Consider the following 24779-nt stretch of genomic DNA (forward strand, 5'->3'; position numbering starts at 1 on the left):
TTTCACAATTTAGACAATACATTTTTAGCCCTTTATGCTCTGGTTCTAAACCTTAAGAATTAAGCCTGTATTTACCATGTACTAACAAACTTAATTTGTAGCTGATGAAGTCTTGGTGGGAGGCACATGTTGCTTTACCACACAGGAGACTAGGCTAGATGTCTAGGCATGTTGGTTGATTTGTTCGTGAGTCTGTTGCCTGGCTTGGAAGATGTCCATCAGATCTTAGAGAATGTCTCTACTCTAAAGAAGTGTCACCTGTCATGGCAATGAACACCTCCTTATAGAAAGGAAGAATGTGCATCAGGTCTGGGGCTTTTAACAACTCCCGACTGTGGTTTTATTTGATTGGTTAAAATGGCTTAAGCTGTGTAGTCTGGAATTAGAAGTCCTAAGCAGGATTAAAAGTTCTCCCACTCTATTCCTTGTGCTTAAGGCATACAATACGAATGCTCTCGTGGGTGTATCAATAAAGGGAAACACACACTGCAGCACTTCTGAAAATGACCATAGAGTTCTTTCATGTACTTTTAGAAATGTTAAGTTGGAGCCTCACACTGCTTAATGATAGAGGTGACTTTCTAGGCTATGGCTGTGGAAGTCCAGCCTAGCTGTTCTGAATGGCATAGTAACTGAAAGACCAGTCTAGACTCTTATAAAACCATGAACGCCATTAGGGTTTCCACTCTCCTGATGTTATCTAATCTGAACTGTTTCTCAAAGACCTCACTTCAACTAACATTAACATATGAATTTGAGTATTGAGATTCCAACACAGGAATGTCTCAAGGGATGCCTTCAAACTGTAACAGCTATATCAAAGAACACCAGGCCTTCGTTAAAATGCCTTCTCCCCTTTAAATGGGAAAGATAATTAGGAAAGTTTGCTGAATAGAAGAGAGCTGTGATCTATCAGAGAAATGCTAGGGTCTTGGCTACTCAGGGAACAGCAGAATGGCTTTGTGAGTCTGCCTACCCACAAGCAGTGTTTACATTCCTATTCTTTGCAGAGTTGTTCTGAGGGTACAATGCCCAGCCAAAATACCTGTAAGGAACTTAGATCAGACATTTAATACCAGCCTCCTTCTCTTCTCACGCCCCATCTTTACCACCTCTGTCCCAAGCTCTCTGCTTCCTGATTGGTCAAGATGTAATAAATAGTTCTACAAGCTCCCATCACTGAGGATGGCACTCTTTCTCATGGCCTTCCTGCTTGAAACCCCTTAAGCCACGAGCCAAAATAGTTCCTTCAGTCTGTTAATTTTTTTTTTCTGTCAGATATTTAATCACTGTCACAACAATTAGAAACCTGGGTAAACTTTCCAAACTTCCTCCAAACTTAGTTTTCTTCCCTGTGAGAGGGGATAGCAACAACTTCTTCAGAGATGTTCAAACATCATATACAAAGCATTTGAAATGTGACCTGGGACAACCTAATATAAGTAATGCTCAACTCTGGTTTACTGAATTGATATACAATCTCAGACACATAAAATGGATAGACGAGGAGATTAGAAAAGTGGCACAGTAGGTACTGTATTTGGTGCAAAACCAGAGTTTAGTATCTCTTAGGTTCCATTCCTATTATCACTCCATTACATTCCAGTGACTTCGCCTGTGCCTGCCAGGCATGCATGGAACAACTGCCTGCAAGTGGAGCTGATCTTCCTGTTATTGCTGTCCTATCCCCATTTATCTGTCTGTCTATCTATCTATCTATCTATCTATCTATCTATCTATCTATCTATCTATCTATCTTTTAATTTTTAAAAATTTATTCTTTTGAGCATCATTAGAAGCTTGCCTATGACACAATGTTTAATTTTGGCTTGTCATCATTTTCTCTCCTTTGGCATGCAGACTTCCTGAGAGGTTACAACACTGTTAGATACTAACTATAGAATTTTTGAGTGACTGAATAAGGAAAGAAAAGGAAGTGTTGTAGGGGCAAACCTAGATTTTCATGGTCAGTGGTGTATCCTGCTCAAAGATCTCAGGATCGAGAGGCAGAGGTGCCGAATTGAAACCCCAATGCCGTTATTTCTCAGTGTGTGGCTTTTGACTCACTTGCTTGGATGTGAAGGCCAAAAAGTGAATACAGATAAACATAGAGAATGTTGGCTGTGAGTACTTAGAGTCATCAGTTACTCTTGAGAAAGTACATGGATGGTGTTGAACAAGTTGTAATTGGTAGTATTCCTGTGTAGGGAATGGGTCTGCTGTTAAGGTCCTGTCCCCCAATTGGTTCTTGATCAATCAATTAAGATGCCAGGGGCCAATTGCTGGGTGGAAGGAAAGAGGTGGGACTTTTGGGGCTGCGCAGGCAGTTTAAGGGACGCAGGGGAGAAAAGGAGATTTTGCTTTGTTTTGGAGGGAGAAAAGGTCATCAGTCATGTTAGATCTCAGGTGGAGTGGCTATAGGCAGGTTTCCCAGGCAGGAGATTAGAAACACAGAGTTTGAACAAAGAGAAGGTAATTGAGCAAGTAAAGTTGAGGGCAGATTTAGGGTACTGAGCTAAAAGTATTGGAAAGGACACGCTAGCTATGGAATATGCGGGAGATTAGAAGTGCCCAGCAATTGAGCCAATAAGGCAGGTTGAAAACAAGCTAATATGTGTGTATCTTTCATCTGCAGATCCAAGGGAACCTGGGCAGGGCTGGTAGTGCAGTCTGCCCAGAGCTTAAAGTGGGATAGCAAAAGCTGCAGGCTACATTCCTGACTTCCTAACATTTGAAAAGAGAAGAGTGCAGGAACTGGGTAAAATTATACAAACAAATTAGCTCAAGAGTACAAAGCTCTGGTTCCTTTTCTGTGTTCGTGGGTTTCTTTTTTCTATGATACCAATTTTCTTCTCTTACAATTTCATATATGTATATAGTGCCTTCTGGTTACCTCATCCAGTCACAGCTGTGTCATTATGTTTGTCTTGTGGCCCACTGAATATAACTAGAGCTTTCTATGTGATCATTGGTTACAAACTATCCATGAGAGCCTGGAGGGCTCACATGAGGTGGATGCTCACATGAGGGAACACAAGTGAAGACAATGCAATGTCTCCCCCAGAATAATGAGTCCCTCCTCAATCCATCCTTGACTAATGACAGTCCATTTTATGTTGGCTCAACACAGAAACAATTCAATGCTCTTGAGATCATGATTGTAATGGTGATGTCACACCCAGGATATAGCATTTCACATCCCTTTATTTTTGACTCCTACATTTTTCCACCCCTTTCCTGTAACAATCCCTGGGTCTCAAAGGAGATGGCATAAATGGCCTGAGCCCTCAACTGTCACTTATTCTTGGGCAGATACAAGTCTCTGCTTTTATTACAGTTTATTTTAAAGAGAAGGTTCTTTGGGAAAAGCTGAGTGTAGAATTTGTGGGTATCTAAAAACAAGCATTTAGAAGGCAATTTTGTGTCATGTCCCTTAAACTAAAGAACTGTTGTAAGTTCACTCCTAAGACTTAAGAGTTCTTCAGTTATGTCTTTTTTTTTTTTTTAAACTAGGTCTACAATAACAGTCTCAGATTTCTGTGGCTCTGGCTGAAAATCCAAATCATAGAAGGATGGTTATGGCCATAATAACTTGCCACTATGTCACCAGTGGGTGCATCTTTCTTGGTAGGTTAGTATTGTGTGAATTAATGTTTATTACGAGCATTTCAGTTACTCTGAATTATATTAAGGTTTATTTTTCTTTCTTTTTTTTAATAGGATATTTTATGTATTTACATTTCAAATGTTATCCCCTTTCCCCACCTCTTGAATCTTCCCTCCCCCTCCCTCTGCATCTATTACGATGTTCCTATTCCCACACACCCACTCCCACTTCAACACACTGCCATTCTCCTACATCAGAAAACAAGTCTTCACAGGACCCAGGGCTTTTCCTTCTCTTGATGCCCAACAATGCCATCCTCTGTTACATATGCAGCTGGAGCCATGGGTCCCTCCATGTATACTCTTTGGTTGGTGTTTTAGTCCCCGGGAGCTCTGGGGGAGTTCTGATTTGTTGATATTGTTGTTCTTCCTATGGGGTTGCAAACCCCCTGAGCTCCTTCAGTCCTTTCTATAACTCTTCCATTGGGGTCCCTGTGCTCAGTCTGATGGTTAGCTGCAAGCATCCTCATCTGTATCAGTAAGGTTCTGGCAGAGCCTCTCAGGAGACATCCATATCAGGCTCCTGTCAGCAAACACTTCTTGACATCAGCAATACTGCCTGAGTTTGGTGGCTGCATATGGGATGGATTCTCAGGTGAGGCAGTCTGTGGATGACCTTTCCTTCAGTTCCTGCTTCAACCTTTGTTACTGTATTTCCTCCCCTGAGTATTTTGTACCCCTTCTAAGGCAGACTGAAACATCCACATTTTGGTCTTCCTTCTTCCTGAGCTTCATATGGTCTGTGAATTTTTCTTAGGTATATTTTGGGTTAATATCCACTTTTCATTGAGTGCATACCATGTGTGTTCTTTTGTGACTGTTACCTCACTCAGTATATTTTCTAGTTCCATCCACTTGCCTAAGAATTTCATATAGGCATTGTTTTTAATAGCTGAGTAGTACAGCATTGTGTAAATGTAACACATTTTCTGTATCCATTTCTCTGTTGAAAGAAATCTAGGTTGTTTCCAGCTTCTGGATATTATAAATAAGACTGCTATGAACATTATGGAGCATGTATCCTTATTGTATGTTGGAGTATATTTTGGGTATATGCCCAGGAGTGGTATAGCTGGGACCTGAGGTAATACTACATCCAATTTTCAAAGAAACCACCCAACTGGTTTCCAGAGTGGTTGTACCAGTTTGCAGTCTTACCAAAAATGGAGAAATGTTGCTCTTTCTCTACATCCTTGCCAGTATCTGCTGACACCAGAGTTTTTGATATTAGTAACTGGTGTGAGGTGGAATCTCAGGGTTGTTTTGACTTGTATTTCCCTGAAGACTAAGGATGCTGAAAATTTCTTTAGGTGCTTCTTGATAATACTCAGTTGAAAATTCTTTGTTTATCTCTGCAACCCATTTTTAATAGGATTATTTGGTTCTCTGGAGTCTAACTTCTTGAGTTTATATATATGATATATGATATATATATATATATATATATATATATATATATATGATATTAGCCCTCTATCAGATGTAGGATTGGTAAAGATCTTTTCCCAATTTGTTGGTTTTTGTTTTGTCCTATTGACAGTGTCCTTTGCCTTACAGAAGCTTTGCAATTTTATGAGGTTCCATTTGTCAATTCTTGATCTTAGAGCATAAACCATTGGTGTTCTGTTCAGGAAATTTTTCCATGTGCCCATGTGTTCGTGGCTCTTCCTCACTTTCTCTTCTCTTAGATGCAGTATACCTAGTTTTATGTGGAGGTCTTTGATCCACTTGGACTTGAGCTTTGTACAAGGAGTTAAGAATGGATCGATTTACATGCTGACCTCTAGTTGAAAGAACAACATTTGTTGAAAATGCTGTCTTTTATTCCATTGGATGGTTTTAGCTCCTTTGTCAAAGATCAAGTGACCATAGGTGTGTGGGTTCATTTCTGGGTCTTTAATTCTATTCCATTCATCGATCTGCCTGCCTGTCCCTGTGCCAATACCATGCAGTTCTTATCACTATTACTCTGTGATATAGCTTGAGGTTAGGGATGGTGATTCCGTGAGAAGTTCTTTTATTGTTGAGAATAGTTTTTGCTATCCTGGAGTTTTTGTTATTCCAAATTAATTTGATAATTGCTCTTTCTAACTCTATGAAGAATTGAGTTGGAATTTTGAGGTGATTGCATTGAATCTGTAGATTGCTTTTAGAAAAATGGCCATTTTTACTATATTAATCCTGCCAATCCATGAGCATGGAAGATCTTTCCATCTTCTGAGATCTTCCTCAATTTCTTTCTTCAGAGACTTGAAGTTCTTGTCATACAGATCTTTCACTTGCTTGGTTAGAGTCATACCAAGGTATTTTATGTTATTTGTTACTATTGCGAAGGGTGTCATTTCCATAATTTCCTTTCTCAGCCTGTTTATCCTTTGAATAGAGAAAGGCTACTGATTTGTTTGAGTTAATTTTATACCCAGTCACTTTGCTGAAGTTGTTTATCAGGTTTAGGAGTTCTCTGGTGGAATTTTTTGGGTCACTTAAGTATACTATCATATTATCTGCAAATAGTGATATTTTGATTTACTTTTCAATTTGTATCCTTTCTACTTCCTTTCATTGTCTAACTCCTCTGGCTAGGACTTTGAGTACTATATTGAATAGGAAGAGAGTGGGGCAGCCTTGTGTAGTCCCTGATTTTAGTGGGATTTCTTCAAGTTTTTCTCCATTTAGTTTGTTGTATATTGCTTTTACTATGTTTACGTATGGGGCTTGAATTCCTGATCTTTCCAAGACTTTTATCATGAAGGGGTGTTGAATGTTGTCAAATGCTTTGTCAGTATCTAATGAGATTGCCATGTTTTTTTTTTCTTTCTTTGAGTTTGTTTATATAGTAGATTACATTGATGGATTTCCATATATTGAACCATCCCTGCATCCCTGGGATGAGGCCTATTTGATGATGCTAAATGATTGTTTTGATATGTTCTTGGATTTGGTTCACAAGAATTTTATTGAGTATTTTTGCATCTATATTCATGAGGGAAATTTTTTGAAGTTCTCTTTCTTTGTAGGGTTTTTGTGTCTTCCTGTCAGCATGTACTTCTCAGTTTCATCAATCTTACCTACTTTTGGTGGATATATATATATATATATATATATCATATATATATTATATACACATATATATTATATATATATTACCCACACACACACACACACACACACACACACACACACACACACACACACACACACACACATATATATATGGGCCACATGTGGGGCAGGCTCTGAATGGCTGTTCCTTCAGTCGCTGCTCCAAACTTTGCCTCATATCCCCTCCTATGAATATTTTTTGTTCCCCTCTTTAAGAAGGAGTGAAGCATCCACATTTTGGTCATCCTTCTTCTTGAGCTTCATGTGGTCTGTGGATTGTTTCTTGGGTAATTTGAGCTTTTGGGCTAATATCCACTTATCAGTGAGGGCATACCATGTGTGTTTTACTGTGATTGGGTTACTACACTCAGGATGATATTTTCCAGTTCCATCCATTTGCCTATGAATTTCATGAAGTCATTGTTTTTGACAGCTGAGTAGTACTCCATTGTGTAGATGTACCACATTTTCTGTATCCATTCCTCTGCTGAAGGGCATCTGAGTTCTTTCCAGCTTCTGGCTATTATAAAGAAAGCTGCTATGAACATAACGGAGCATGTGTCTTTGTTATATGTTGGAGCATCTTTTGGGTATATGCTCAGGAGAGGTATAGCTGGGTCCTCAGTTAGTGCAATGTTCAATTTTCTGAAGAATCTCCAGACTGATTTCCGGAGTGGTTGTACCAGTTTGCAATCCTACCAACAATGGATGAATATTCTTTAAGCGAGTTATTTATGTCCTTCTTAAAGTCCTTTATCGTCATCATGAGATGTGACTTTAAATCCAAATCTTGCTTTTCTGGTGTGATGGGATATCCAGTATATGCTGTGGTGGGAGAAATGGGTTCCGATGATGCCAAGTAGTCTTTGTTTCTGTTGCTTATGTTCTTGGGCTTACCTCTTGCCATCTGGTTATCTCTGATGTTAGTTGATCTTGTGGTCTCTGACTGGAGCTTGTACCTCTTATGGACTTGTGAGCCTGTGATTTTAGGATTGAGAGCAGTCTTGGGAGACCAGCTCTCTCCTAGAAGGTTTTGTGTCTGAAGGGCTATGGAACACCCTTAGATCTGGGCACAGATGGAGAAATGAAGGATCCTGTCCCAGGCTGCTTTGCGGTTCTCGTTCCATTTGCGCTCCTGGCAGGTCCCTCTTTGGATAGTTAGTGGAGTGAAGTTGAGGTCTCACCTGTGGGATTAGAATTGAGACTGCTCCTGGGGGACCAGCTCTCTCTGGGCAGGTTTTAGGTCTGGAGGGATGTGGGATAACCTTAGCTCTAGGCACAGATAGGGACTGGAAGTATATTCAGGTTTATACACTAGGAATCTGAGGATAAAAGTATTCTAAGTCCATAAGAATAAGAGAGTCTAGTTAGCAGAGTTGGTCTTTCAGCTCTTAACTTTGGTATGGTATACAGTAAGAATCAAAGACCCTCTGCTTTTATTATCTCTCTTTCATTGTATTCCTGTGATGATATTTAAATCATTAAGATGCTGAGGGTCCCTGTAGATCAGCATTTACTTAAGCCAATCTAACTGCAGGTCTAAGAGCTAAAGTGTACCCCAAACTCTGAGTCCAGTGCTAAAGCCTTTCTATCACCATCCATTGATTAGCCATATGGAGAGGGGAAGAACCATAAAATGTTGGTATCATTTCTTCCCTAAAATAAAACACAGTCTAATATCTTTGTATTAGTTCTACCTTGATATCTCCTGGGAAGAACTGACTTTCTCAAAGTTTTTGGTTTCTGTTGTATGACATATGGGTTACCACAGTCTATGAGGCAGCTGTACTTAAGGTAGGGTTGATCAATTCTAAAGGAATTGAAAGGACAAGTATCTCTTTCTGGAAAAAGACAATTGTCTGTTATTGAATGTTTTGATCCTCAAGACATCATTTTCCTTCAGTTAGCAAGTGATGAATTGTCCAAGTACAAATTCTGTTCTGAGGTAAGCTTAGGTCATGAAGACGCTCCACAGAACTCAATGTAATATAGAATTGGCTTAGGAATTATGATGAATATTTCATGTGCATGGTATATTCCATTGTATATATTTTATTTTCCCTAATTAAAAATTAAAGTAGTTTACCCTAATTTCTAATCATCAGTTCTGAAAAAAAAGAGTAATGTCTGATAAAATTTTTTTCTTGTATCAACAGTTGGGTCCAAATAATGAGTACCCAAATGAGGTATGTGTTCTTTACTTTGACACAATCCACTGCATATGAACTAATAATGCTCCCATCTCACTGATGATTTGATGGACATTTGTTTTGTAATTCTTGCAACAAATGGAATAACCCTTTCCCTGGAGATGGAGACTGGAGAACTGGTTTTGATGTCAGAATGCTACAATGACGTTGGGTAAATCTCTGAAGCCCATTAAATTTCATTAATGGGAAGGAATTATCATCTCACCATCTGAAGGCATTTGGAATAGCTCATTTACCTATTAACCAAATCATTTATTCATGTTTATTAAATATATACCTTATGCTTGTTGATGCATATGCTAGTGGTCAAGATAAATATCATAAGCTTTATTAGTCATTAGTTACTGGAGAGAGAGAGAAAAGATGTTTTTCTAAGTTAAAAATTACAGGATGAGTAGAAGATACCTTTTAAGGTTATGCTAGTCAGTCTAGAGCTCAAGAGAGTCTTTCAGGATGAAAGAAAGTGTTGAGACTTGAAGAATGAATAGTGAATTGTGGGTAAAGAAAGAAAAACAGCATACCAGACAGAGAGAACAACAATTTCTATGAGTTAAAATGGAGAAAGCAAGGCATACTTAAAGCAATACAGCTAGAAATAAGAGGAAGGAGGGAGTAAAAAAGAATTCGAGCTGGAGATATAAAGAGAGACCACATTATGAAGAGATGTGAGAAGCTCATGAGGTGAAGAATTGTGTTAAGGACTTTTTGTTCTGGAGGTTCAAACTATTTTCTTTCTTTTTTTTTATTCAGTGAAGTTTTATTCAACAGAAAGTTCCAGCCTTTGTGAACGTGCTTAAATCTACATGTAAGTAGAGTTCTTTCTGAATTATAGCATTCACCTAAAGGTTAGCACATATTGACTCTTCCGAACATGCCAGATAAACTAAGTTAATCTGGGGTAAGGTAAAAAATGCTTTAATGATAAAACAAATACATGATGAGCAACATACAATCACTCTAGATTACTTGATCTAGAGATTTGTACAAATCTCTAGGAAAAAAACTACATAATATAAGAATTCTGTATGCATATACATGTATTGTCCAAACTACATAGAATTCTAGAATCCTTGCTCTTAACTAATAATCAATATGTGCCTCATATACCAGAAGCAGCAACATGTGATTTTTTTTCGTTATTACTATTATTACTGGCTTGACCTCAAACTCACAGAGATCCACCTGGCTTTATATCTCTCATGCTGGGGTTAACGGAGTAAGTCACCATGCACAACAGTAGGAATTACTTGTAAAATAAAAGAACTAACTAAAAAATCATATTCATATATATATATATAAAATTTCTGAAGTCAAACATAAAAAATTATCAGTATTATAAAATGACATTTGAAGAAATTTTACCATTATAGCTTTTTATCTTTAATAAATATAAAAACTTGTCAGGTTATATTTTTCTCTTTTTTTAATATTATATTGTCTAACATTTGTGTGATCTCCTTATAGATTGAAAGTATTTTGTACAAAATCATATTTATTCTTACCAACAAAACTAATAGTAAGAAAGGATAATGGTTAATTTCATGTATCAATATAATCAAGTCAAAGTGTCCAAAATGTAATCAAGTATTAGAAGTTTCTATGAAGGAGATTTTAGAAAAATAGGAATATTTAACTTGGCAAGCTCTAAGCAGAACAAATTAGATTCTGTAATATGGGAAGAAAAAGTTAATAAAAGAAAAAACACTCTCCACTAAAATAAGAAACTAGAAACTTGTTTTGCACTCAAGCAGTTACTTCCTAGGGTCTCTAGCCTATCAGACACCTCTGTAGATAAAGGATTCTATACTTGACATATGCCAACTCTTTACTATCTCTTTGTCTTTCTTCTGCCCTCTCTCATTTGTTCCTGGTCTCCCTTCCTCTCCCCTTCACACTTACCCTTCTCCCCTCCCTCCTCTACTGTTCTAGTTACGGTTTTACTGCTGGGAACAGACACCATGACCAAGGCAACTCTTATAAGGACACCTAATTGGGACTGGCTTACAGGTTCTATAATCACCAAGGCATGGGCATGGCAGCCTCCAGGCAGGTGTGGTGCAGGCAGAGCTATGAAAGAGTTCTACATCTTCAGCTGAAGGCTGCTAGTGGAAGCCTGATTTCCAGGCAGCTAAAATGAGGGTCTTAAGCCTACAACCAGAGTTACACACCTACTCCAAGACGGTCACATCTACTCCAACAGGGCCACAATTTCTAATAGTGCCACTCTCTGGGTCAAGCACATACAAGTCATCATATTCCACTCCCTGACCTCATAGGCTTGTTTAAGCATATGAGTCTATGGGGATAATACCTAAACATAGAATAAAGCAAAATACATTTAGTCCAACTTCCAAAGTCCCCATATTCTATAGGAGTCTCAACAGTGTTAAAAGTCCAAAGTGAAATGTCTCCTCTGAGATTCATCCAATCACTTAACTGTAATTCCCAAAGCAAGACAGGAAAGTAGCTGGGCAAGTTCCAAACTGCATCTGCACGACTGATGTCAAAGCGGTCTTCAGATCTCCAGCTCCTTTTTCATCTTTGTTGGCTGCAACAAACTTCTTTCTCCTGGGTTGGCTCCACTCCCTGTTAGCAGCTTTCCTCAGCAGATAGCCCACTGGCTCTGGCATCTCAAACATCTTGGGGGTCTCCAAGGCAACTTCAATATTACAACTTGTTTAAATGTCTAAGATTCACACATGATCTCCTGGGTTCCTCCAAGGGGCTGTGTCACTTCTCCACCTCTGCCCTCTGTAGCACTCTAAACTCAGGTTAATCCACTCCACTGCCACTGCTGTATCATCACATGGTACTGGCGTCTCCAATACTCTGGGGTTTTCTGCTGCAACTGTGCTTCACCAATAGCCTTTCATAGGCTCTCTTCACAGTGCCAAGCCATAACTCCTTTGCATGACCCCTAGTGTTCTGGGTCATCAACTGCAACTGAGGCTGCACCTTCACCAAGGTCCTTCGGTAGCCTTTCACGGTATAAAGCCACAGCTCCTCTCCATGGCCCCTTCATGCCTTCAAAACCAGCACGACCTGGGTGACTCCTACACATTACCAACTATAGTTACAGCATGTGGTCCAACCTTGGCTATCTCTGGAACACAGCTTCTTTTCTTCTCAGAAAACACATCCCAGAAGATTTCACCTCAGTGATGCTGGTCTCCTCTCAATATCCACTAATTTCTTAGCTGCAGTTAACCAGCCTCAATTGTCCCAGTGGTCCCTTCTATTCAGGACTCCAAAGCCAGAGCCGTGTGGCCAAAGCTACAGGCTTGCAGGAGCTGAAACGCACCCCTCTTTGTTCTATTACATTTTCACCAGGTTTCTGTTTTCCAACTCCTTCACTCTCAAACTATTTTCTTTTGAGTCTGTCTCATCAGCTATTCAAGGAGAATCAGCAATGGCAGTAGAAGCTGGTCCAAAGTACTAGGAGGGGAGTGTAGTAAGATTCAGAGATAGCATAATAATAAAAATCATATGGTACTGTCACAAACAGACATGTAGACGAGTGAAATGAAATTGAAGACCCAGACAGAAGCACATGTAACTTAAGCTACTTAATATTTGATAAAGATGCCCAAAATATAAGCTGGATAAAAGAAAGCATCTTCAATAAATGCTGCTGAGAAAACTGGAGGTCCATATGCAGAAGAACGAAACTACGCCCATACATATTATCTTGCACAAAACTGGCTCCAAATGGTTAGAGACCCAACACTAAAACCCCAAACACTGAAACTGTTAAGAGAAAACATAGACAGTGCCCTAAATGACATAGGTGTAGGAAAGGGTGTCCTATTTGCCCAAGAATTCAGGTCAACAATTGACAAGTGGGATGTTATAGAATGAAAATAACAGCATAGGTAAAGAAACAATTAACTGGGTGAGGAGAAAGCCCACAGGGTGGGAGAGAACTTTTGTAGGCTATATATCTGACAGAGGATTGAGGATATATAAAGAACTCAAAACAAACAAACAAATAAAAAACAAAACAAAACCTAAAACAAACCAAAACAGAATCATAGAGTCAAAAACAAACAAACAAGCAAACTGAAACCCAAAACTCAGAACCCAAAGAACCCATTCTGAAAATGATCCTGGGGCATGAAAAGTTATCAAAAGAAGAACAAAATGGGATATTTTTGGGGAACTTTATATATTCTCCAGTTCCACATGGCTTGAGTGTGGTGGCACATATCTGTAATCACAGTATTCGGGAGGTAGAGACAGGAGACTAAGAATGCAAGGTCATCTTTAGTAACTTGGCAAGTTCGAAGCTATCATGTGCTACTTGAGACCCTGTCTCTAAGAAGCAAGCAACCAAGCGACCACTCAAGCACATGCTAATAATACATTTAATAGGATAAGTTACATTTAAAATAGAAAACACAACACCCGGGTGAGCTTCTTCTGTGTGTAACGTGACTTGGCTACACTATATGGTGCCATTTGGCTGAACTGCTGTTCAGGACATCTGAGAAATTAATCAGCTTCCAAATAGGATTTCCCAGAAATTAATTCTTAGCAAACTTGTATTAGTAACTATAGAAAATGTTGCCTAGGTGACTTTTAAACACAAAGATAGTAGCAGAAAAATCGTTACTTAGGGCTCTTAGAGAGACTTGATTTATGTCCCTGAAAATCTAGGCCATATCATAGCGAATGCAGACATTAAGTCTCACCAGTTCCTAGTTAAGTTTTGAAGATAATTGAGTGAAAAACTTTCATAGTATGTTCTTTAGTTATTCTGAAGAACTTTTAAAGAATCAGAACCTATCTTACTATGGTAGTTGTTCATGTGGATATGAATAGAAAAATCTCTTTTTTGGTGTGTGTATGTGACAGAAATATACTGTGAGTGTGTGTGTGTGTGTGTGTGTGTGTGTGTGTGTGTGTATCTGATTGGGGCCACCTGCTACCCCTGTCCTTTGCTAAAGGGAAATGAATATGCTCACTTTTTCCTTCATTAATGTCAAAGTCTTTGGCTTCTCTCCAATCTGTGTGCTTGGTTTAAATTGGAGCAGAGTATGAGGCATGCCTTCCCACACATTCTAAAAATTCCTGTTTAAAAGGATTATCTACACTGTAGTGCATAAAGTAAAAAAAAAAAAGCACCCATTTCTGTTTTCCTGGACCATCCAGATTGATTATGAGTGGTCAAGCTGCTGTGGCCGGGTTAGTCTGGGTGAATGGTTCTCAAAATGTGGCTAGAGAGGCTCGTGGTAATGCACTGCCTGTGTAGGTCTCTATTGGCTTTCTCTGTGAGAAGGTATTCATATATTAGATGCTCTTTTTTAAAAATAGGCTTTCCCTCTCCTGAGGAAAAGTAGAACCGAACAAATGCACTCAGAAACGCATACCAGACATCTACTATGCGCTATTGTATGTGTAAAAAATGGTAAATTGTAAGAAGCACTAAGAAAAAGTCACACCCATCCCCCAGAAGCGATCAGCTGCCAATAACTCCTGCTAAGCCTCTCCCACATCCATGCTGGAATATTGATTAGCTTGATCTTGTACAGGTCTTATGCGGGCAACCACTGCTGTCATGATTTTGTGAGTGCAACAGTTCTGTCATGTCCAGAAGACCTTGTTTTGCCTCAGTTCTGTCCAATTTCTGTCCTTCAATCCTTCTACGCTTCTGCAGTGTCCTCTGAGACCTTTGAGGAGGGTCTATAGTGCAGATGTCTCACTTACGATTGAATACTCCACACGCACTTGTTCGCTGCATTTGGACTAGTTGTGAGTCTCTCTATTAACCCATATCCACTGCACAAAGAACATTTAAAAATGTTTATTGTAAAATACATTTAAAAGTGTAGCTTACAATTTTTCTATCTTTTTTTATTGAAAATAGTTTTTTTATCCAATATATTCCTATATGGTTTTATCTCCCTCAACTCCTCCCAGATCCTCCATACTTCTTCTACCCAAATCCAAATCCCTTTTCTCTTTCATTAAAAAACAAGCTGGCAACTAGTAATAATGATAAAATAAAATAAGATAAAACAAAACAAACCAGAATAAGAAACAAAACAAAAGAAAAAGAGCCAAAGCAAAAGCACAAAAACATGTATAGATGCAGAGACACACATGCTTATACACATAGAAATCCAATAAAAACACAAAGCTGTAAGGCTTAAAAAAAAAAAAACCCCAAAAGGCCCTAGAAAGCCTTCAGAAACAAAGAATCACCAAAAAAGTCAGCGAGTTCCTTTTATTTTGCCATCTGTTGTATCTAAGGGGCTACGGGGCCTGCCCTTTATAGTGGTTTGTAGATCCAATGAGAGGAAATCAATTTTTTTTTTTAACCATCCAGCACCATACGAGTCAGTGGGGGTAAAGGCTCTAGGTAGTCACTGGCTTGATTTCTTCATGTTCAGTGAGTTGTGTAAGTGTTGTTATCAGTAAAGGGACCTGACCATCAATTTGTGGAAAGCAATCAGTAGTCTTACATAAAGAAGATTGTGAGGAAAATTCAATGCATTTTTTCCTGTGTCTAAGTACAGGAAAGTAACTTAAAAATATATTTTTGAGCTATGGCACACTTTGTTAAAGGAAAACCTTCCTGGTTTACTTCTCAGCGGTCCGTTCTGGCATGCCTCTAATAGGATGGGAATCACCTGGGTCAGTGATAGCCAGTGTGCATGCTTGGTAGCATTTTCCACATGCTGTACCCAATTCAATATTAATGCCACTGTAGTGATGGACACCAGTTTTAGCCAACATGGCATAATATTCTATTTCAGATTTCCTCGAAAGCGGGCAGTTGTTGGCAAAAATAGCCAACAACTTTTTGCTTTGCTTTGACTGCTCATCTTCAGAGTCTGTATCCCAGCACACACTTTCCACTTTTCCTCTGTAAGCTGGAGCCTAGAGTCGATCAACTCCCGAGACTTCTTCATCTTCTTTGCAGCACCATCTTCCTGTCTTAGGTGTGGAATAGCCCACAACCAAGATGGGCTGCCAAGATGGCCGGGAAGCGAGAGCTTAAAAATATACTTAATAGTTAAATGCAGAAGCACAGCCTCGATGTCTAGACACATTATCATGTTGCTGTGGGCTTACCATCTACCAAGGCAGCCCAACATTATTTTCATGTAATGGAGACTCGAGTACGCCCAGAATGTGGATAATTTCTCCAAATGATGAAAATTTCTTTGTAAATTCCCCAGCCAAGCAAGATATATTTTTTCCACTTACATGGAAGTTATATTCCGTGTAATTCAGTTTTTAGTAAAATTGTAAAAAAGCACCTGTTTATCCTAAAACAACTTTCATATTTGTAATGATAATGGTAAAAGTGATAAAGTTTTTATTTCTGTGATGTCTGAGGGACATTTGAAAAATCACAGGGGAGGCTCACTATTTTTGTTTGGAAGAGATCATGTTATGGTTTTACTGGCGGTTGTCACCTAAATGGTGGTAGTGACAACTAACAGTAGTGTGTGTGTGTATGTGTGTGTGTGTGTGTGTGTGTGTGTGTGTGTGTGTTCTTTACAAATTTTTAAAAAATAAAACAGTCTCCAGGGAGCTGGGCATGGAGGTACATGCCTATAACCTTAGTGAGTCAGGAGGATCATAAATCAAGATGGACTGGGTACACAAAAAGTTACGGTAATTATGAGCTATATAGCAAGACCCTGTTTCAAGAAAAGAAAGCCTCAAGAGTCTTTACTACAAATTATGAACAAAGCTAAAGAGATTAAAATAAGAAAAATTGAACAAAGCTTTCTTAAAGAGCTCCAAGTATGTTGTGGAAGGTAGATAAATAAATGAGTTGCTGGGAAATTCTGTGAAGGGCGATAGTTACTGCAGGAGAATAACCCAGCTCTTCTTATGCTCAGAAAGCTCAAGACATGGGGGAAGGATGAGAAGAAAAGGTGGAGTGGCCAAGGCAATCCTAATCCCCAAGATTCCAGAGTTTTGAAACTCTGTATCATTCCAGCAGTGAAGAAACTCTCATTTATACGTATAAAGGGATCACTAGACACTATAGTGTGGAACACTCCTTTTGACTAAGGTGTGGCCCCCATGGTGTACCACAGCATTGCTTGAGAAGTTATCAGAAATACAACTTTTTGGGCTCAATCCTGGACATACTTATGTTTACTGTATGTCTGTCATGGTATCTTTAAGCTAGTAACAAACCATAGAAATTTATCTCTCACAGTTCTAGATGTCAAGAAATCCAAGTTCAAATTACTATCAGACTTGGTGGCTAGGCAGAATCACTTTGTGGCTTATATAGAAGTCAGAAATGCTCACATGGGAGAAGGGATTCTCTTTTATAAGGCACTGATTCCGTTCACAAGGACAGAGTCCTTATGGATTAGTTAACTTGCTTTACCCTAGTACTTCATTATTGGAGGTTAAACTGCACAGATGAGTTTTAGGAAGATAACAATCATAGAAAACTTAGCAGTCTGTCATGAGGAAGTGAACAACTTTACTGTTCTACTCATCGACACATCCCAAGCACCCAGTTCTATGCCTATTGTGTTTAATCTGCTCAGTAAGTCTATAAATGGGCAGCCAAAAGCTTATGAATGACCAACCTGGATTCTGAGCCCAGATCTGAGATTAATAAATCCAACAGGGTCTTTCCTTTACCAGGCTGTGCTGAGTTCACAACAATCTTAACATTTAGAAATAAAACAATTATATTTCTACTTGTTTTAATACACCATTCTACTTTAAAATGTGCCCTTACATTTAAAAATTACATTTATTGATTGACCGATTGTCTTGGGGAGGTGCCACACTTGCCACAGTATGTATGTCGAGATCAGAGGAAAGCTTGCAAAGGTTTTTTCACCATGTGGATTCCAGAGACCAAACTCAGGGCACCAGGCTTGTCTTTTATCTACCGAGTCATGTTGTCTTCCCTAAAATGATATTTTTAGTACCTACCATTGTGATGTCAGAAGAGATAGTGAACATATGTGAAGAATACATTTTAGGTTACAATTCAATGTCATGGCATGCCCATGGCATTTTTATTCATGGATCACTATACTGTATTCTCTCTCATTCATCCCACTCTCTTACTGCCTTCCCATCCTTGCTGCCCCCTTCTGACTGATTTTCCTTTTATTTGCTTTCTTGTAACACTGTCTTCTCCAACTACTTGGCGATCTTTGGCAAATGACTGTTACCACTTTTATCATTTTCTCTTTTTAACATTTATTCTTGGAAAAACTATGTTACTGGGTTCATTAGAAGTAGAATAATTTGCCACAAATTAAAATTATATTAAGGGACTAATGGTTTAGTTGGCAGAGTGCTTCCTAGCAGGTATTTAGCCACAAAGATTTAGTTTATAGCCACCCATTAATTAGGCATGGTGGCATACATCTGTGATAGCAGAACTCTAGAGGTAGAGGCAGAGGAGTAAAGGAGTTTAAGGACACGTGCTCCACTATGTTCATAGCAGCCTTATTTATAATAGCCAGAAGCTGGAAACAACTCAGATGTCCTTCCACAGAGGAATGGATAGAGAAAATGTGGTACATCTACACGATGGATTACTATTCAAACTATTAAAAACAATGACTTCATGAAATTCACAGGTAAATGAATGGAGCTAGAAAATGTCATCCTGAGTGAGGTAACCCAGTCACAAAAGAATGCAGCACATAGTGTGTACTCACTGATAAGTGGATATTAGGAAAAAAGCTTGGAATACCCATGATACAACTTACATGCCACATGAAGCTCAAGAAGAAGAAAGACCAAAGTGTGGATGCTTCAGCCCTACTTAGAAGGGGGAACAAAATAAGCATGAGAGGGAGGGATGTGGAAGGGAGAGAGGAGGGAGAGGGAAAGGAGGGGGTAGGATCAGGTGTGGGAGGAGACAGGGGAGAAGTCTAGAAGGTCAGGAATTTGAACAGAGGTGTTGTTGCAGTGAGGGATGGGGAACTGGGGTTAGCCGCTAGATAGTCTCAGATACCAGGAAAGCAAGAGGCTCCCAGGACCCAACAGGTATAACATTAGCTGAAATATCCAACAAAGGGGAGAGAGAACCTGTAGAGACCATGTCCAGTGAATAGGTACAGCCTCTGGTTGAGTGATGGGGCAACCCACACCCAGCTCAAAAATATTAACCCAGAATTGCTGCTGAATTCTGACTTGAATTGAGACAGAAGGAAAGGCCATCCAGAGACTGCCCCATTGTCCCATCTGCAGACACCAAGCCCAGACACTATTGCTGATGCTTAGTGCTTGCTTACAGGAGCTGGTATAGCTGTCCCCTGAGAGGCTCTGCCAGAACCTGACCAACACAGATGTGGATGCTCACAACCAACCATCAGACTGAGCTTGGAGAACCCAATGGAGGGGTTAGGGGAAGGACTGAAGGATCTGAAGGGGTTTGCAACGTCATAGGAAGAACAACAATATCAACCAACCAGACCCTCCCCCCACCTCCCTCCCTCAGAGCTCCCAGGGATTAAACCACCAACCAAAGAATACAATACACATGGAGAAACCCATGGCTCCAAATGTATATATAGCAGAGGATGACATTGTTTGGCAAAAGTGGGAGTGGAGACCCTTGGTCCCGTGAAGGCTTGATGTCCCAGTGTAAGGGAATGCTAGGGTAGTGAGATGTGAGTGGGTGGGTGGGGGCGAGCACTCTTATAGAAGCAGGGGGAGGGAGGATGGGATGGGGGTTTGCAGAGGGGAAACAGAGAAGGGGGATAACATTTGAAATGTAAATAAACAAGATAACCAATAAAAAATGTTTAAAAAAAAGGAGTTCAAGAACATCTTTAGCAAGATAGCAAATTCAAGTCTAGCTTTGAATGTATGAGATCATGCTGAGAATACATTAAGTACATCAAATAACATGTAGCTATTAAACTTAAAGAGGTCTGAGCCTGAGTGAAAGTCTCCTCTACTATTTCTGCTATAATGCCTCGCTTGCGAGTCCTGGTCGCTCTAACACTCTCCGGACTGCGGTGCAGCTTGCAGAAATGACAATGATTTATAGTATGATTGCTTCTGGGCCTTCTTGTGATTACTAAAGAAGCTAAGCATGCTACTCTCCTTCCATCTGCTAGTGTAAGTGGTTGTTTCAAAAGTGCAAACTTAATTTCATCTCCAGGAAACACATCCACATACACAGAGAAAAAAAAAAACTTCAGAGAAGATTAAAGGTTAAGTGCATCCATTTAATATGACAGTCCCTAAAAGTATAGGTTTCTCTAATGAAGCGATTACATATGAATTCAAGGCACCTACCTAGTCCTTCTGAGCTAGGAGGATCATTAGAGGTGATGTTAAATTGCATTAGGTGGGAGTTAAATTACTTCAACAAAGAGACCCCAGAATGAAATCCTCACCTTTCCTTTCAGGGTGAAGATTGGACTTGCTTTATGCCACCAGCTAAGCACTCTAGTGAGTTCTTGTATCCTGCTGAGTGTTCAAATTACCTACATGACTCAGTTGGTAGAAAATGATTAGAGAGAAAATGGAAAGGGTGTATCTGTGGTTTCAATGGTACCAGCACAGAATGCATGCTCATGAACCACATAATGTGACTAAAAACTTGAGTGCATAGACCCTAAGGTAGCCTTGTGTTCTCCATGGAAGACGGAGAAAGTACTTTTTTTTGGGGGGGGGACGACAATCAACAGTCTGTTCCACATGAACCTACACTTCTTAAAAAAGAGGAAGAAGTAAGAACTGTGGAGGCAGCTCAGTTTGCCAAGTACTTGTGTGAGGATCAGTCCTGGCACCCTTGTGAAAAAGCTAAGGATGGTGGTGTGAGTGTGTAATTGCCAGTACTCGGAGAAGTCGTAACAGGGGTAGGCCTGGGACTCCCTGGCTATCCAGCCTAGCTTAATTGGTGAGTCCCAGGCCACGTAAGAGACTTAAGACACCATGATCAATGTTTTCTGTCCTCTCACTTCCACACGAATGTGCATACATGTGTATATGCACCTACACACAGATGTGCAAACCCTGTATAGTCGTGAACTCCCCCCAATAAAGAGGAATAAATTAAAGTGCAAAGAACAAAATGACCCACCCCTACCACCAGGCCATCTGACAAATATCAAAGTTACTCAGTTTATCATCCAGCTCTCCCAGCATCCTCTCAGTATTATCTACTGAATGCCTCACATTGCTCTGGCCAGGAGATGAGACAGACAAGCCTAGGATATTATCCCCAAGCCAGAAGAGATAGAATAAACAAGTTGAAAGAAATACAGCAATTTCAATATCACAAAAAAGGCCAATGAGAGAGTAGGAGAGAGGTATCCATTTTGTTCAAGTGTACATAGGGACTTTCAGGTTCTTACTCTATGCCCCCCTTGCCCATCTGCCTTCTGTTAGTCTGAGGTTCAGCAGAACACCACGAAGTGCCAGCTATCCCTAAAACAGTACACCAAGTCTAATCAACCACATGCCTTGTCTTTCAATGTTTAGCAAGGCCCGAATGGCTCTGACTGCTAATGGAAACTAGCAACTTTCTTTCAGTATCAGAATTCTGAATTTGTCCCAAATGAACATTGCTGGCAAACAACCAGTGATTATCAGGTGTCTGATGTGACAAGATTTTGACGTCTTAATTTAGTTCCTAGTGGGAGGAATACATGTCACACAAACTGCCTAGTGTCATAAGGAGAAAAAAGAGCTGTGTGTAGAGGCAGAAGTTGTAGGGGAAATTCAGGAGAAGCAAGGAAACCCAGGAGGCAGAGATAGATGGCCCTGTAGGCTGTGCTGGCCATTAAAGGGAAGAGCTATAGCAAGAAGCTCAGGCTTATCAACTGAAGGAAGGCAGGCTCCTTATCACAAAAGCACAAGCCCAAACTCTCTAATTGCTTTAGAGAAACGTTATTTTTTATAAAAGAATATCTGAAACTCAAGTCATCTACTCAATTAAAAAATATCATTTAGGGCAGTGGCTCTCAACCTTCCTAACGCTGAAACCATTTAATACAGTTCCTCATGTCTTGCCTCCCCACCATAAAATTATTTTTGTTGCTAGTTCATAGCTGTAATTTTGATAATGTGATGAATCATAATGTGAATATCTAATATTCAGGATGCCTAATATGTAACTCCTGTGAGTCTTTTTACCCCCCCAGGGTTATGACCCACAGGTTGAGAACTGCTGACTGAGGGGGAGACAAAATTATATAAATGGTTCATTTAGAACTGAGAATCCTACAGTGTCTTATTTTCTCCACTTTAATCAGTTGTGAAACTTTGCACTAATCACCATGTACTTTACAAAGAAGCATCTCTAAGCTGCAGAAATCACGTTGTAGATGTAAATGTGACTTGGTTCCATAGCTCTGCCTTTTGATTAGTTGTGCACCATTGCAGAAGAGGGGGGGGGGTCAAAAGATTGTAAGATCCAGAGGCACAGGAAGTTTGCTGTGAAATTGTGTCTCCTAGAAATGTCAGAAGCTATACATAGGAATTCTCACCAACATGGCTGCCTAAACGTGAACTGAAAGAAGAATGATGTCTGTAAGCAGGCCAACATGGAAGCTAGGGAATCTCAAGAGACAACACTCTTAGACAAACAATATAGGCAACAAAGGAATACAGTTTCCCCCAGAAAGGAGCACACCAACTGTGCTCTGTATTAGTGTTCATTACTGAAAACATTGTGTATGTTTGTGTGTGTGTGTGTGTGCATAGTAATTGTATGTAGACTAAGCAGGTTGTATTCATATGTTTAAAAACACTCACACACATGTGCACTCACGCACCTGTGCATGCGTGCGTGTGCACGCCCCGCCCCCAAAACAGGAATACACACGAGTAACAACAATTAAAGAAAAAGAAGCCATAAGTTATAAATTAGAACAAAAGCAAGGAGTTAGTACATGAGAGGGCTTGGAGGGATGGAAAGAAAGGGGGAAATGTAATTGTATTAATGTAAAAATATTTATAAACTATACTTGGGGGACATAGCTCAGTGATAAGGCGCTTATTTAACATGTGAGGCCATGGGTTCAATCCTCAGCACTTCAGGAAAAGAAAATATCACATATATATTCCTAAATATAATCTGCTCATTCTATGTAATATTACTTGTATATGTGTTTTCAGGTTGACCATTTATCATTAGACAATCAACTGGTGTGCTCTCTCCCAAGGAAAAACCATCTTTCTGACACCCAGTTTTCCTAGGTTGACTATAGTTCTTTGTAAGATTGAGACCTCATCGGCCTTTCCTGTACATTTTGAAATGTTCATTAGTGTCATCCTTATTCAACTCACATTTGGAAAGTCATGTTGATGAGACTTTATGGGAATATATTCCGACACAATCTCACAACGAACTTCTTGATCCTCTGGCTCTTATAATCCTTCTAGTCCCTCCTCCAAAATGTTCCCTGATGTCATAGATTTATCTATTAAGACTGCACTCCACAACTGTATTTTGATTGGGTTCTGTGATGATCTTTATCTGTTGCAAACAGATTTCTTTGATGAGAGGGGAACACTACACTTACCTGTGGGTATAAGGATATTTGCATTGTTGTTAGGGATTATGCTGGTTAGTTAGTAGTTTTAGATTCTCCTCTGATAATTATGACTTCACTAGCATGAGCAGTTACTAGGTTTCCAGCACTAGGTATGGTTTGCCTCTTGTTTAGTGGGTCTTACGTCCAATTAGCAAGGAACCTTGGTTACTCCCAAAGTATGTGTGCTAAAACTTAGGGCTATCATGCCATGCTGGTTGTGGATATGATTCATAGGTGTTATAGCTGGGTAAGACTGTTGGTTACCTCCCTTGGAAGCTTATATGTTACCTTCATGAAAGGTTGTCCTCAGCAGTGGTCATTCAGGTCAATTACAGCTCAGGGGTCTTTGGGCCCCCCTTTCTGAAGTAAATGATTGCTGCTGTATGACAGAACTTTTCCTGGAGATGTTACACACACATCTACTAACCATAGGTAGGGAGTCCCCAGCAAACCAAAATACAGATGCTGTCAAAGTTCAGCTGGGTGAACCAGAGTTTTTTATTTGAGTTACATACAGAATTATGGGTGAGGGGTTACTTACCAGGCCAGAAATGACTCAAAGACAACGGCATCAGGAAAGCTTACTTTGATAAGAGTGATAGCTCAAAAATCTGGATACCTAGAACATGCTACATAGTCTGCAATTAGTTCAAACAGTTAGAGAGTATCCCTTCTAAGTGATTCAGTTGATCTAAACCTCTTCCAGGCCATTTTAGCCGATTTGTGCTTCTGCTAGGCAGATAGGTCTCAGAGTTACCTTTCCTACTTGGCTTGTCTGAGAGTAACTCTCAGAAGTCTTTATTGTTTACCCTGTCAGAGAGGGACCTAGTGAGTCTGTTCTGTTTCAAGATCTCCCTGAACTTACTTTGACTTGTTTAACTCTTGCTTACTGTGCTTTCCTGAAGGACGGAATATTTTAGTTTCAGTTGAAACTGCTAAACAACAATGATGTTGTTATGAATATGGCCTTATCTTTTATCTCTTGGATGTAACATATGGCAAGAGTGAGAGCCTGCATGTTTTGGGAGTTTCTTGGATAGTTTTGGCCAACAAGTCAAGAGAAGACTTTTCAGGTCTGATATTGGGATATCTCTTAGGAAAGCACCATCAGCCCCAATGAGAAAAGTTCCCTAAGTCTATATATGTGTATTTGTACACAAAACTATGTGTATTGTAGTTTTAGGGGATACATAGTTAATAATATAATTTCTTCTGGCTTTTCAAACATTCTTAGTGTTATTTTACCTTCTTTTTTTTTCTTCTCTATTTACTTCTTCACCTTAAAGAGCCCCCCTTCCCT

The 24779-nt window shown here is 39.6% G+C and overlaps 1 pseudogene; it reads right to left on the minus strand.

The window, feature by feature from the left end:
- Positions 1-15560: 15560 nt before the first annotated feature.
- On the minus strand, positions 15561-16039 carry LOC116900851 (annotated as a pseudogene).
- Between the last annotated feature and the right edge of the window lie 8740 nt (positions 16040-24779).

Source organism: Rattus rattus, chromosome 5, assembly GCF_011064425.1.
Source record: "Rattus rattus isolate New Zealand chromosome 5, Rrattus_CSIRO_v1, whole genome shotgun sequence".
Classification (NCBI taxonomy): Eukaryota; Metazoa; Chordata; class Mammalia; order Rodentia; family Muridae; genus Rattus; species Rattus rattus.